This window comes from Phragmites australis, chromosome 24, assembly GCF_958298935.1.
Source record: "Phragmites australis chromosome 24, lpPhrAust1.1, whole genome shotgun sequence".
Taxonomy (NCBI): domain Eukaryota; kingdom Viridiplantae; phylum Streptophyta; class Magnoliopsida; order Poales; family Poaceae; genus Phragmites; species Phragmites australis.
Genome location: NC_084944.1, coordinates 19313159 through 19327739, shown reverse-complemented (window position 1 = coordinate 19327739; position 14581 = coordinate 19313159). Strand labels below are relative to the sequence as shown.

Sequence of the window (14581 nt, the reverse complement as noted above, 5' to 3'; positions counted from 1 at the left end):
TTCGTTTTTCGCTGTCTTTCCCGTTTGTGGTTCTTTATCCTAATTTTATATCCTGTAAGCATAACTGTTAAGACACCTCCGATGCCGATTTCTCGTTTTTCTAATGTAATCGTGTGCATGGTGGCTTAAGAAAATCAACCGTGCATCTCCTCATCATGTCGATCATATATCGCTTACAGTTACTTGCTTCAATTCCTTCCCTTCAATCTGCTGGAGCTCTCTCTCCCTCTCTTTTACAAATTAAACGATCTATACTAGTATCTATATATGCATGCATATGTGTGTGTAATGTAGTCAGTCAGTTCATCATCATGGCCTGCGCAGTGGCCGTCCGGTGGATGATGAGTCGGTGCTGTAGTCGTCGGTGTAGTCGTCGGTGGTGTAGTCGCCGCTGTGGAACGCGAGCTGCCGGAGCCGGGAGATGTTGTCGGAGCCGCCGCCCGAGAAGAGCACGCTCTGCCCCGGCTTCACGCCGTCCTGGTGCAGGTCGTCCAGCGACGCGTCGCCCTCCGGCGCGCGCACGATCTAGCTCATCTTGGGCCGGCGCCTCGCCGAGTGCCGGATGCTGGCGGTGGCGCAGGCCGCCATGCGCTCCACCTCCACGGCCGAGTACTCGCCGCCGAGGCGCTCGTCCACGAGCTCCACGAAGCCCGTGCCCCCCTCCAGCGCGGCGCCCAGCAGCGGGCGCGCCCAGTCCACGAGGCTGTCCTCCATGAAGTTGGTGGTGTCGATGGGACGCCGCCCCGTTAAGAGCTCCAGCAGCATGACGCCGAAGGAGAAAACGTCCGAGCGGTCCGTCAGCATCCCGCTGTTGTAAATCAAGGCGAGCTCTTGTCGCCGGCGATCACCTGAAACACGCGCAAAAACACGTACGAACACACAAGTTTTGGTGCTGCATAAACTGGCTGCGTTTTCTGTATGCATTGCTTGAATATAAAGGAAATCTAACCCCTAAACATGGCAGTGAACTGCCTTACATGCGCGGCATGCCGCTCGACTGGCCATGCCACCCCACGTCCACACGAACACACCGCGCGCACTTCCCTGAAGACTAGGACGCGCTCCGCATGGACCTGCATGCGTAAAGCACTACAAACGTGCACAACCGTTGCTACCTGGCTGGCTTATTGAACGCTAAAGCAAAGACATGAACAAGCACAGGATTACAAGTAACAATCTCCTCCTAATCCTGATGCTGGAGCTTGAGGTTGACGACGCCAATTCGGTCACACAGCTCTTGGAATTTCACACGACCGAGTGATTTCGTCAGTATGTCCGCGAGCTGATCCAAGGTGGAAATCTGCTCGAGGATGATCTTCCCGCCATCCACACACTCTCTAATGTAATGAATTTTTGTATCTATGTGCTTACTCCTATCGTGGTGGACGGGGTTCTTACTGAGATCAATGGCGGACTTGTTGTCCACCTTGAGGACTGGTGCTCCAGGCTCTGGCCCAAGGAGGTCCTTCAGCAGCTGAGCCAACCAGACTCCTTGACAAGCACCATTTGCAGCGACAATGTACTCAGCTTCACACAAAGAAAGGGCCACCACCTTCTGCTTGCTTGATTGCCAGGTGATAGGGCTGGCGCCGAGATAGTACAGCACGCCACTGGTGCTCCTCCGATCATCAATGTCACCAGCATGATCGCTATCGCTGAAACCGATCAACCGATGATCTCCCTTCTCCGCCTTTCTGTAGAACACGCCATGATCAAGCGTACTTGCTATATACCGAAGAAGATGCTTCACCGCCGCATGGTGCTCCTCTCGCGGCTGCTCCAGGAAGCGACACACAAACCCCACCTCGTAGGCGATGTCGGGCCGCGTGTTCCAGGTACCTGAGTCCACCGACGATACTCCGGTACTCCATCGCGTCCACCAGGGGGCTGTTGCTCGTCTTGCTCAGCTTGAGCCGGGACTCCATTGGCACAGCACAGACATTGCAGCCTGACATGTCGCTCCGCTCAACGAGCTTTGCAGCGTAGGCGGCCTGTCCGACGCTGATGCCGTTCTTCATTTGCTGCACTTCAAGCCCGAGGTAGTAGGACAACAATCCAAGATCGCTCATCCTGAACATCTTCATCATCTCGGCCTTGAACTTGCTGATGCCATTGTGCCCCATGATGATCAAATCGTTGACGTACACGCCAACGACAAGCCACGCTTCCCCTGTCCCGCGGACGTACACCCCGTGCTCCGCCGTGCTCTTCCGAAAACCAAGCAACAGAAGACTGTCATCGAGCTTGGCATTCCAGGCCCTGGGCGCTTGATGAAGACCGTAGAGCGCTTTCTTGTGCCGCAACACCTTGTGCTCGGCACCGTCGATGACGAACCCAACTGGCTGGGAGACATACACCTCCTCCAGCAGATCCCCATTGAGGAACGCGCTCTTCACATCCATATGATGGACTTCCCAACCTTCGTGCGCCGCGACGGCTAGCAGCAGCCGGATGGACTCCATGCGCACCACCGGAGCAAAGACCTCATCGAAGTCAATCCCCGGGCGCTGGATGTATCCCTTCACCACGAGACGCGCCTTATGCTTCACGACAACGACGTGTTCATCCCGCTTGACCTTGAAGACCCACTTCAAGCCAATGGGCTTGTGGCCAATGGGGAGGTCGACGAGGTTCCACGTCTTGTTCTCCTCGATCGACTTCATCTCCTCCTCCATCGCTCGCCGCCAGCACGGGTGCTTCTTGGCCTCCTTGAACGATGTAGGCTCCTCCGCAGTGGTGAACAGCAGCTCGCCACCGTCGAGGACCCGCGCTGCGAGCCTAGGCGGCATTCCGGGCCCCAAGACATTGTCGAGGGTGCGGAAGCGAACAGGAGCGTCGTCGTCGTGATTCGCATCAAGTTCATCGTCGAAGTCGGTGGGTGACGTCTCAAACTCGACAGGCGCGGGTGACGCAGGAGCAGGTGTCACGGGCGTCGCGGCAGTAGCAGGCGCCCCAGGTGTCATGGGCGTGTCGGCCGCTGGCGCCGTGGGCAGGGAGTACACCGCTGCAAGGCTCCCCCTTGCAGCCTCACCCACCTCAGTCGTGTACTCCCTGCTCACAAAGTGCTCGACGTTGAATGTCCCACGTGTGCCACCCTCGCCGCCACTGGTGTCTGCGCCCCAGTCCCACTGGGCTACCTCATCGAAGACGACATCGCGCGTCACGTGCACGCGACCATCCATAGGATTAAACATCTTGTACGCCTTCAATCCTACCTCATAGACAACAAAGATCATTGGCGTGTTGCGGTCTTCCAACTTCTTCAGGTGTGGCCGGGTGTTCCGCACATGCGCGATGCATCCAAAAATGCAGAAGAAGCCCACCGCCGGCCGCTCACCGCTCCAGGCTTCAAAGGGGGTCTTGTCGTCAAGGCTGCGCGTCGGTGAGCGGTTGAGGATGAAGACCGCCGTTGTGACAGCCTCACCCCAGAACGCGCCCGGGAGCTCCTTCGCCTTGATCATGCTCCTTGCCATGCCGACGACGGTCTGGTTGCAGCGCTCCATGACCCCTTTCTGTTGCGGCGAGTAGGGGGCCGTGAGCTGTCGTTGCACGCCCTCCTCCGTGCAGTAGGCTCTTAATTCCACCGAAGTGAATTCTCCTCCGCGGTCGGTGCGCAACACCTTGAGCTTGCGCCCCAATTCGACCTCAGCTGCCGCCTTGAATCGCCGGATGGCCACCGACGCTTGGTCCTTGCTTGCGAGAAGACATAGCCACATGAACCGGCTCATGTCATCTACCAGCAGTAAGAAGTAGCGGTTGCCGCTCGGCGTCGTTGGTGAGATGGGCCCGCATGTGTCACCGTCCACCAGGTCGAGGACCTCCATAGCTCATCGCCTTGCCTGCGCCGGAACGCGTTGCGCCACTGCTTCCCCGCTAGGTAGCTGTTGCACACTTGATCTACATGATCAATGTGCGGCAAGCTGCACACCATCCCACCGCTCGCCAACTTCCGCAACGCCTGGAAGCTGATGTGGTCGAAGCGCTGGTTCCAGTGCCACGCATCGTCCACACGCCGTGCCGCCAGGCACACTAGGCACGCGATGTGGAGTCGGATGGTGTAGCGGCGGTTGGGGGAGCGCTTGACTCGGGCGAGAAGACATCGCTACTCGTCGCGGATCCGCATCACGCCGTGGTCGATGTGGATGTCGTAGCCATCCTCGTCCAGCTGCCCGACGCTGATGAGGTTGGTGTCAAGGCGCGGGATGTGATAGACGCCAGTGAGCTGCCGGTGCTCCCTGGTCTTGTAGGCGAAGAGCATCGTCCCGCGCCCTACGATGTTGATGACGGACCCATCCCCGAACCTCACCGTGCCGTAGACGCTGTCGTCAATCTCGGAGAAGACGGCGCATGATCTAATCATGTGATTCATCGCGCCCGTGTCGAGGTACCAGAGGGCGTCATCAGCGGTGCCCTCGCCATCCAGCTGCGCAAACGCCCGCGCCTCCACCAGCCAGACCGGGGCTTGCTCCTGCGGCGTCGAGATCGCCGGCGGCGGGGCGTTGACTCCATCGGGCGGCGGCGTAGGGCGGATCTGGACTGAACTCACCCTAGCCATCAGCAAGGTGGGCTCCTCCTCTTCAGCTTGCGCAACGTGGGCCTCCCTGTTCTTGGGCTTGGAATGGAAATCTCTGGCCCAATGGCATGTCTTGCCGCACCTACGGCACTCGTCCTTGCTCACCTCCCGGCGCGCACCCAAGTTGGCTCCACCGCCGCTGGACGAGCTCCGACGCGGTCGCCTCCAGCGATTGCCAGACTTGGATCCACTCGAGGATCCTTCTCCCTTCTGGCGCTCCCTTGACTGAGCCACCCACTCCTCCTCGGTGAGGTAGAGTTTGCCGTCGGCGCATGGTGGTGGCGGCGCATCATCTTCTGCTGCATGATCTTCTGCCGCACGCAGATGCCCGCTCACATCCTCCAGCATTAGCTTCGTGAGGTCTACCGTTACCTCGATGGCGATGATGACCTGGGACAACCTCTTGGGGATGACGCGGAGGAGCTTCTCCAAGACCTTGTGCGGCTCAATCGTCTCGTCCACCATCCCGAGCGCGGCGACGAGGTTGGAGAGGCGCATGGTGAAGTCGTCGACGTTCTTGCCGTCATGGAAGCGGATCGACTCGAACTCCCACCACAGGCACTGTGCCTTCATCTTCCGCACCCACTCGCTGCCAACTAGCATTGACTTCACGGCATCCCATGCCTCAGCCGCAGTCTCCTTCACCGCCAACGCCGCCACCATCTCCGGTGGCACGGCGCTCGTGATCACATTGAGCGCCATTCGATCTTCCTGCATCGAGACACCTCTGAGCTCAGCCTCCCAGAGATTACACGCATGCATCTTGATTTTCATCACCAAAGACCACTCCGTGTAATTGGTCTTGGTGAGAAGCGGCCAGTTCATCGCCCCGCCAATCTCACGGACGACACCCTCCTCCTTACTGCTGCCACCGGCGTCGACATCCGCCTTCTTCCCACCAGGAGGGGTACTGGGAGGGGTCTTGTCGCCGGTGTTCGTCATGAGCGCATAGCGGATTGCCAGATCCTGATTCCAGCGGCGGAACCTCGCCGTGATCGATCCCAAGCTTGCCGCCGGCTCTGATACCAATTGTTGTAAATCTCGGCGAGCTCTTGTCGCCGGCGATCACCTGAAACAAGCATAAAAACACGCACGAACACACAAGTTTTGGTGCTGCATAAACTGGCTGCGTTTTCTGTATGCATTGCTTGAATATAAAGGAAATCTAACCCCTAAAAATGGCAGTGAACTGCCCTACATCCGCGGCATGCCGCTCGACTGGCCGTGCCATCCCACGTCCACACGAACACACCGCGTGCAATTCCCTGAAGACTAGGACGCGCTCCGCATGGACCTGCATGCGTCAAGTACTACAAACGTGCACAGTCGTTGCTACCTGGCTGGCTTATTGAACGCTAAAGCTAAGACATGAACAAGCACAAGATTACAAGTAACACCCGCTGGACACGTACTCCGGCGCCAGGTATCCGAAGGTGCCCATGACGCACGTCGACACGTGCGTGTTGGTGTCCGTTGTCAGCTTCGCGAGCCCGAAGTCCGCCACCATGGCCTCAAAGTTGTTGTCCAACAGGATGTTGGCCGCCTTGATGTCACGGTGGATGATCCGAGGATGGCCTGCAATGCATTCACAATTATATTAGTTTGTGTGCACGTAACCCAAAACGACGACAAGGGCACTCACAGTCTTGGTGGAGGTAGGCGAGGCCCTTGGCGGAGCCGAGCGCGATCTTCATGCGGGTGGGCCAGTCCATGACGGGGACGCCCTTGCCATACAAATGGTGCTCTAGCGTGTTGTTGGCCACGAACTCGTAGACGAGCATCCTCTGGATGCCGACGATGCAGTAGCCGACGAGCGACACAAGGTGGCGGTGGTGCACGCGGCTGATGATCTCCACCTCCGCCTGGAACTCATGCTCCCCCTGCCCGCTGTCGGACTTGAGCTGCTTCACCGCTACCTCCTTCCCACTACCGGTGAGCACGCCCTTGTACACGTACCCGAACCCGTCCTGCCCCAACATGTTCGCTGACGAGAACCCTAACGTCGCAGCCACAAGCTCCTCATACGAGAAGGAGCTCTTGGAGAACCCGAGCGCCACGTTCAGCGATGGAGGCGGGAGTGGAGAGCCGTGGGGGCCAGATGAGTAAGGGACACCCATCTCTCCACTCAGGGGCACCGCCGTCAAGCCTGGTTGTGGTGACAGCGGGTTCCCGCCGCCGTGCTGGTGCCACCCTGGTGGAGGAGGGATGCTGCCGTTGCTGCCATACTGCTCCCACTTGGGAGGAAGCCCGGCGTTCGGGTAGTACATGTTGCCTGCATGCATCAATAATTTCCCATTTTTTAGCACTTGGTCCTAGCCGTCAAGTCACTGAAATTCGCGACAATGTTGGATTTGGCCGTGGGAGCGCCGTCGACCGAAGACAGGAGGAGGATCAAATGGCGGAGCGAGGAAGGGAGGAAGAAAAAATAACAATGGCTTTTTATGAGAATAAAATAGCTGAGAAGCATCTCTTATTTAAAAAGAATCTCTCCTACTTCAAAAAATATAAGGCATATATGATCTGTGAGGAATATTCCTCTGCCTCTCCGCACGCCGCTCGTCCGCATGATCTCCTCGACCGCACGATCCCTCGCGGCTCCTTCCTGTCACACCCGTGTTCTCCCAGAAAATCAAAAAAAAATCTCTCTCCCCTCATGACCCGGCGCAGCTCTCTACTATGCTCCGTGCTGCGCCGCTTGTCCCGTCGCCTCTCTCTACTCTGCGCCGCGCCACATCACCTGTCCCGTCACCGCGCGTCGCAGCCAACCTCGCACCCTGCGCCTCGCCTCGCACCCTGTGTCGCTCCCTCGAGCCCTGAGCATCTACTTGTGCTCCGCTCCGCCGTCGTGCCCTTGCTGTCACCCTATAAAGAGCAACAGTGCCCTCTTTCTCCTCTCCACAGCGCAACACCACCTCTCTCTCCCTCACCTCCACTTCTTCACTCCTTCTCCGAGCACCGCCGCCGCCACCGCCACCACACCAGAACCCGCCGTTGGTGAGCTCCACCACCCTTCCCCTCTCTATCCCTTCCCACCAAAGAACCGTACCTTAGCCCGCCTTCCTTGCCTTCGTCGGTCGCCGCTTCTTCTCCGTCACTGGCCGTCGCCCTCGCTGGCCAGATCCATCCCCGCCCGGGTCGAATCTGGTCGCCGCTCCTTTGCCCTACCTCTCGTCGGAGCTGTCGCCGCCCTCTGTCGCCAGCGCGCCCACCGTCCGTCGCCGCCATCGCCTCCTCCCTCTCTCCCCTCTCTCCCTCCGCCTCTCGCTCTCTCTGCTCGATCCGTCCGAGCCAGCCACCTCTCCCTCTCCCTTATTCTCTCTCCCTCTCACTGACAGGTGGCCTGCCTAGCCGAGCTGTGAGCTAAACCGAGTCGAGGAATATTGTGAGAATATTCCTTTTCCTTTTTCCTGATTTTCTTTCCCAATAAAACTTCTGAAGCACGTTTCTCCTCCGTCCTAACTCTGTTTTTGACGATTCTTCCACCGATATTCATCTAAATTCAAGATCTACCCAACCATGTCAATTCCATAATTTTTGTAATTTAATTATTATTAATATAATCATTTGATTGGTTGTTGGTGTGTGCGCTTTTGTCGTATGTTGTGTTTGTTAGAGGAAGGCGTGTTCGAGGAAGACCCAGAGGATCCAGAGTTTGAAGAATGAGCAGACAAGGACTTCAATGAAGGCAAGTCCTACATCATTGATCATGTTGATCCTATATTTTCAAATACAACCCGTAGAACCATTGTTTCAAATTATAGGGATATGCATGTTTAAGTTAATAAATGTAATTTTAATAAATATCCTAATATAGTTATGACCTAGCTTGTTTATGTCATGCCTTGATATTGTCACGTTTATTCCGTTGAAACCCTAGAAGATCTCCAACATCAACTATAATAATTATTTGGATGAATACTTGTTTACTAGCATACTTATGATTGCTTTGCTCAAATGAAAGAACCAGGATAATTACATATGTTAATCTTGCTTTTTCAAAACAAAATGAAGTGTGGTGTGTTTGGTGTATGTGTGTGTGAAATTTGTGTTCTTGGAAAACTCTAGTGTATTGTTAAAGGGGGTGAGTAAGTTCCCATAAAGGTGGGAACAACTACCTTGGAGCAAAGTTCACTTTTATGGTGTTCTTGCTAGGAGACACTTGCATCAATCGTATAAGGACCGGTTCGCTATGACATTCTACTTAGTATTCAATCGTACAACCACATGACCTGAATAGGTAAGACTTGACCCAACCCCTTTAACTTAGTTCGGTACCCACTCAAAGGCTGGTAGTGACAATAGGGACTAGGAGAAGACTTGGGCAGTACGTAACCTAAGATTCGACTGGTGATATTGTTAAGTGTATGTCAGAGCCTTGGAACTGCTAAGTAGTCCTTTCCGTGGATATTCGAAGGCCCCTGGTATATTAGTGCCCCATGGGTGAATATTGTGACTACGTTGTGAGGACATTGAGTCTCATTATGACAGTTCCACCAGTTACTAAGGTTGGAGTTTGTGCATATCTTATGCGTAAAGTGTATAACATCTGCAGAGTGTTAAACCTATTTGGATAGCTGTGTCATCGGTTAAGGACATGCTATGATTCGATCACAATGATTAGCTTTCCGACGTGAGTATCTCCTTGGCGTGTGAGTGGGCAGTGTACCCGTGTTTTCAAAAGGTGTTGGTTATATGCCTAAAGTATCCCAGACTGTGTGTCCATCGACCAAAGAAGTTTGAGACCTGACGGGATAGAAATATCTCCTCCAGAACCAACAACCCCCATAAACTCAACTTATGTGTTTTCCTCAACAATATTTTAAGATAGTCTTTGCAAATTAAACATTGCATCGAAAACTAGATTTCTGCAAAACCTAAAGACTATACAGTTTTATCTTTGATCTACCTTTATGTACCTAATGTCTTCCCTTAATATAGGACTTGCTGAGTAACTTATATACTCATTCTTGCTATATATGAATTCAGATAATCTAAAGGCCAATTTCGTCGAAGATGAAGATGAAGAATAGATAAATTTGGTTTCGTCTACACTCAAATTACCTATAAGGTATAGATCGCTTTTACGTTGTATTGTGATGCTTATTTAATTATACCTATAGATCTTTATGGTAATAAATTATGTATTGTATTTTAATATCGTATTTTAATCGATATATATTTGTGATATCTAGTTCTATTAAAATATATATTTATCAGAAACTAATATGAGTTGCGCAAATGTAACCCCCGATCTCTTCTCGATCCCGCCGATCCGCCGAAATCCCCTACCCCAGCACCGACGCCACCAACCCCGCCCCTGCCCTCTTGTCGTTGCCGCCGCTCCCGCCGCGCAAGCGCCGCCTCTCCCATTCCCCCTCCCCAACACGCTCCGCGTCCCGCTCCCCTCGCCGCCGCACCATACAACCCCGCCGCCTCTCGCCTTTGCCTCATCTCGCGGCGCCACCGCCCGAATCCACACTGCCGCCACCGGATCCGACCTCCCCTCGGCCGCCGTCGGCCTCGACGCCGACGATGATGAGGAGGGGCTCGATGACCTCCCGCCGCCTCCGCCCATCTCCCTCTCCACCTCCGCCCTGTCTCCTCCCATCACGACGACATCCACACTGAACCCTAGCCCCGCCACGTCCGCGCCTCTGAACCTCATGACCGCGCTCGATCTCTGGGACAAGGACGAGTTCGAGGGCATCCCCGTGCTGGAAGCGGTCTCCTCCGACGAGACCTCCGAGCGGCAGAGGCCACCCCGTCAGATCCCTCCACGGAGGCGGCGCCGGCCCCAAAGAGGCGGCCCGCGGATTTCCTCCGCGCGTTCTCCTTCGAGACCGCCTGCGTCAGCTTCCTGGTTTGCTTCGTGCTCAACTACTTCACGGGGAAGCGGCAGAATGAGGTGATCGCACTCGCCTGGGCCACCAAGTTCGCCACCAGGGACTCCATCTTTGACAAGAACTTCAGCCTCCTCGGCACCGGCGACGGCAAGGACACACCGCTCCTGCTCAAGGAGGGCCAGGACGTGTTCAAGTTCTATGCCAGCGGGAGGCTCGCCACCATGGAGATGCGCACGCGGCACGACCTGCTGTCCAAGCTTGTGGAGCTCGTGTTCCCCAGGAAGGACACAATCACGTTCGAGGTGGTGATGAACGAAGACGCCATGGACCATGTGGTGGTGGCCGTGGCCAGGAAGAAGGCAGCCGAGATGATGCAAAAGGAGGAGAGGTATCTGGAAAGGTTTGCATGAGTCCTCACTTCGGCACCTGCTGGGAGGAAGTGAGTTGCGGATGAGCTCGCTGTGGTGGCTGAGTCAAAGGAGGTTGCTGGTGATATGATCACTGAGGCAGTGCTGGATCAGGTGAGGGTTTAACTATCTTGTTTTCATTCACAGTTTTGACTTTGTAGATTAACTTCAGTGAGTGTTTCCTTGGGATGGGATAGTTATGTTAGATACTTGTATTGAGATGTGCTGCTGACTTCGGTTTTTAATGAAAGAAAATATAGGCAAATCTCTTTCAAATTGAGATGGTGGTGTCGGAGTCTACAAAGAAAATTGGGCTTACCGAATCATGGTGATCATGTATGACAGTGTGAAGTCATGCTAATTTATTGGATCTATGGGTTAATTTGCATGAATTCAACTTAACAGGAAACAGGGCCTACTGAATTAGGGAGGCTGCCATCAGTTGAAATGTTTTTCTCTTATCTATAGGTCTGAGATTAAGCTCTCAGTTATACTGTAGCAAGTGTGCAATTCTTGTGTCTGAGATTAAGCTCTCAGTTAAATTGGGGAAAGAGCTTTGTTCATATTGCCCGCTTCCTACCATTCTTCTACGTTTGTAACCCGATGATGTTCTGTTTTCAGGTAAAGGAATACCTTTCAGCTAACAAGATGGAGAACAAGTGTGGTGAAGACTTACAGAAATCATCGATTCAAGCTATGATATTCCTTTTAAAATGGTTAGCATGTGGGCATTTTTCTGCCTAAAATCAAAGAAATTCAGTTATTCTATACTTCAAAGTGGTTATTTTAAGCATTGTCTAAGACTTGCATTACTTAGCACTTGGGTACATAAGTTTTCTTTTTCCCTGAAAAGGCTCATGTCAGGTTTTCAGTTTACTACGACGACTAAAGTTATATGTTATTTCTACCTTTTTGTCGGTGAGTAGTCTATGCTTTCATGATACACTAACATAAAAGGTTAATGAGCCACCCTTGTGAAGAACATGCTGCATAATCAGTTTCCTTGGGGAAAATGCGTTAGCTTAATTGTGGAGAGTTAGTATGGCTTTGTTGTGGCTCAATAAAGATGTTGATGCAAGCTTGGTTGAATGGGAATTGATATTTTGCACAAACCAGATATAATGTGAAAGTTATGCGTCCGATGCAACACACGGCCATTTCACTTGTTCAATGCCATTTAGAAACTGAACAATCAGTTATCTAGATAATATTTCTTATATTGGCCCCAACAATGTTATCTATTGTTCAGTTTCTAAACTTAGACAAGTGCGTTGCAACGTGTGCGGAGTCAACAATATTATCGTGTGTAAATTTTTGGCTCCCGTTGCAAGCTTCATTTATGCACCAAATTCCATTTTCCAAATGTTTGGAGCGATGGAGAGTAGTCAACAATGTTATCGTGTGTAAATTTTTGGCTCTGGTTACAACACACGGGCAGATAACTAGTCAAATGTAATGACCTCCATTTCCATGCGATTGTCCACTAGCACATCTTTTTTAGAGAATGGAAAAAACATCAGCAGTTTACTAGGGCCAATAATTTTCAAAAATATACGTTCTCTCATCAAAGGATGACTTTTACCGGTTCACAAACTGACGCCATTTAAAAAGAAAAGAAAACAAATCAAGAACGGGGGACTTGTACCATTTCACAAACTGTCGCCATTTAAAAAGAAAAAAAATCAAATCATCTGTATCAATCATTCAAGATTTAATGGTTCATGTTCAAATAAATTGAGCTTGACTTATTCAAGATCTTATGGTTCAGTTTTTTCTAAATTTGAGTTCAGGATTGATATAGTTTTGGAGATAATGTGACATACTGTAAGACCGGGCGCATGCTTATACACCTCACCTTTCTCATCAGTGTAGAAGGGCATGTTCATTGGGGGTGGCCGTTTCTTCTTCTTCTTGGAGCAGCACACACATGCCACGATGGCCATCAACAAGGCGAACCCCACCACTCCAATCACTATGCCGGCGATGACCGCCCCCATATCATCCGAGGAAGACAAGGATGATGACTTCTCATCTTTGGAGCTGGAACCGTCACTATTCCCGGAACTAGCACTTTTTCTTGGCGGCGGCGGCGAGGGTGATGACTTTGACGCTGGAGATGAGGATGATTCACCTTTTGGTGGTGATGGTGAGTTTGTAGAGGATTTTGGTGGTGAGGTCGATGCCTGTGAGGGTGACGGTAAGGACGAAGATGACGGCGGTGATGAGTTAGTAGGGGACGACGGTGACTGCGTGAAGTTGACCGATGGTGGCGAAGATTTTGGGGCAGAGGCCATTTATTAGTTGGTTTGGGGGAAGGGAGGATGGAGCTCTTCCTGAAAATGGAGAGAACTCCACCCTCTTTACCTTGAGAGGGCTATTTATGTTATTTTAATGGCTAAGCGCTTTAGCTCTTAGCTGTTGTGCTGCGAACCCCTGCAAGAAGAAATTGAGAGAAAATAACACAAATTAAAGAGCTAGCACAAGAAGGTGTAACAAGGTTGCGTTGCATATCAAAATTCTTGCAAAAGGGAGAGTGAAAGGAATTGTGCAACGTTAAAAGGGAAAATGATCACATTTTGATTTTATCACGTGTGTATATCTGTGGTCATGGAATTAACGATTAGGGAAGTAGTAACATCCTATTCCAGTTGACAATTTGTGATGGAGATATGCAAAAAAGACGAACAAAGCTGGGTTTAATCATCATTGTAATGCCTCGTGTCATCACGAATTGGCGTCACAATCATATATAATGAAAGTAGAACGAATTAGCGTATGAAGAAACAGATGGACAATCAAGGTTATATGAAAATTAAGCTAGAGAGAATCAATGATAAAGGAACAAATCAAAGCACAGGTCGGGTGCATGCATATGTGTCAGAGATTGACAACTGGTTGAAATTCCAAAGGAATCACAAGACAGAAATGGGAGAAACAAATTGAATCATGAAAGAAAATCATTCGTATGGACTCAATCTGCAGGTCGATATGTAGGATTAATTATTGCGTGTACCTTTTCCTTTCCCTGGGATTGATTAGGTGAAGAGGGAGAAGGAGAAAGGGATCCAAGGCGGATTAGGGGCAACCCAGGATGAGGGAAGAATGCATCACATGCACCTTCGGTTGCGTCATCCAACCACCACCACCTCTACATCTCTCATCCCCTATTTTTAGCCGCTGTTTCAAATAAAATCCTATGTGTTTGCATGTACATGTCATTTCCTATTTTTATGGCCAAGGTCTAGGGAAAGAAGTGATCATAGAGTTAACATCCCTGCATACAGTAGAATCAAATGAAGCCCGAACGAACGAAGACCAAGAGTAAAAATGAAACTGCACCCTACTCAAATGGCAGGAAGTACTAAGTGTGGTTTTTTTATCTGAACAAATCAATACAGCACATATTCTTTGAGTGTCATTTTTCTAACCTAACAATTACACATATGTTTCACACACGTGGAATCGATCCAGGATATAGTAATGTATGAAAGGTAAATATTAGATGTTTAGATATTAAAGACAAATAATGAGAGGTTAAATGTATTTTTGAATGTATGAAAGACAAATATTAGACATATAGATATAGAAAGCAATTAATTTAAAATTAAATGTATTTTTGGAAGGATTGATAGAAAGAATATTTACACGGTAACCATTTGATCAATTCGGATGAATGATGAAGATCGTTCGATTCTGCAATAACTCATACATTTTATAAAAGTATAGATTTTTATGGTGAGTGGTACAAGTTTCTTTTA

The 14581-nt window shown here is 51.2% G+C and overlaps 1 pseudogene; it reads right to left on the bottom strand.

Moving 5' to 3' along the window:
- Positions 1 to 309: 309 nt before the first annotated feature.
- LOC133907236 (proline-rich receptor-like protein kinase PERK4) lies at positions 310 to 13484 on the bottom strand (annotated as a pseudogene).
- Positions 13485 to 14581: the final 1097 nt, after the last annotated feature.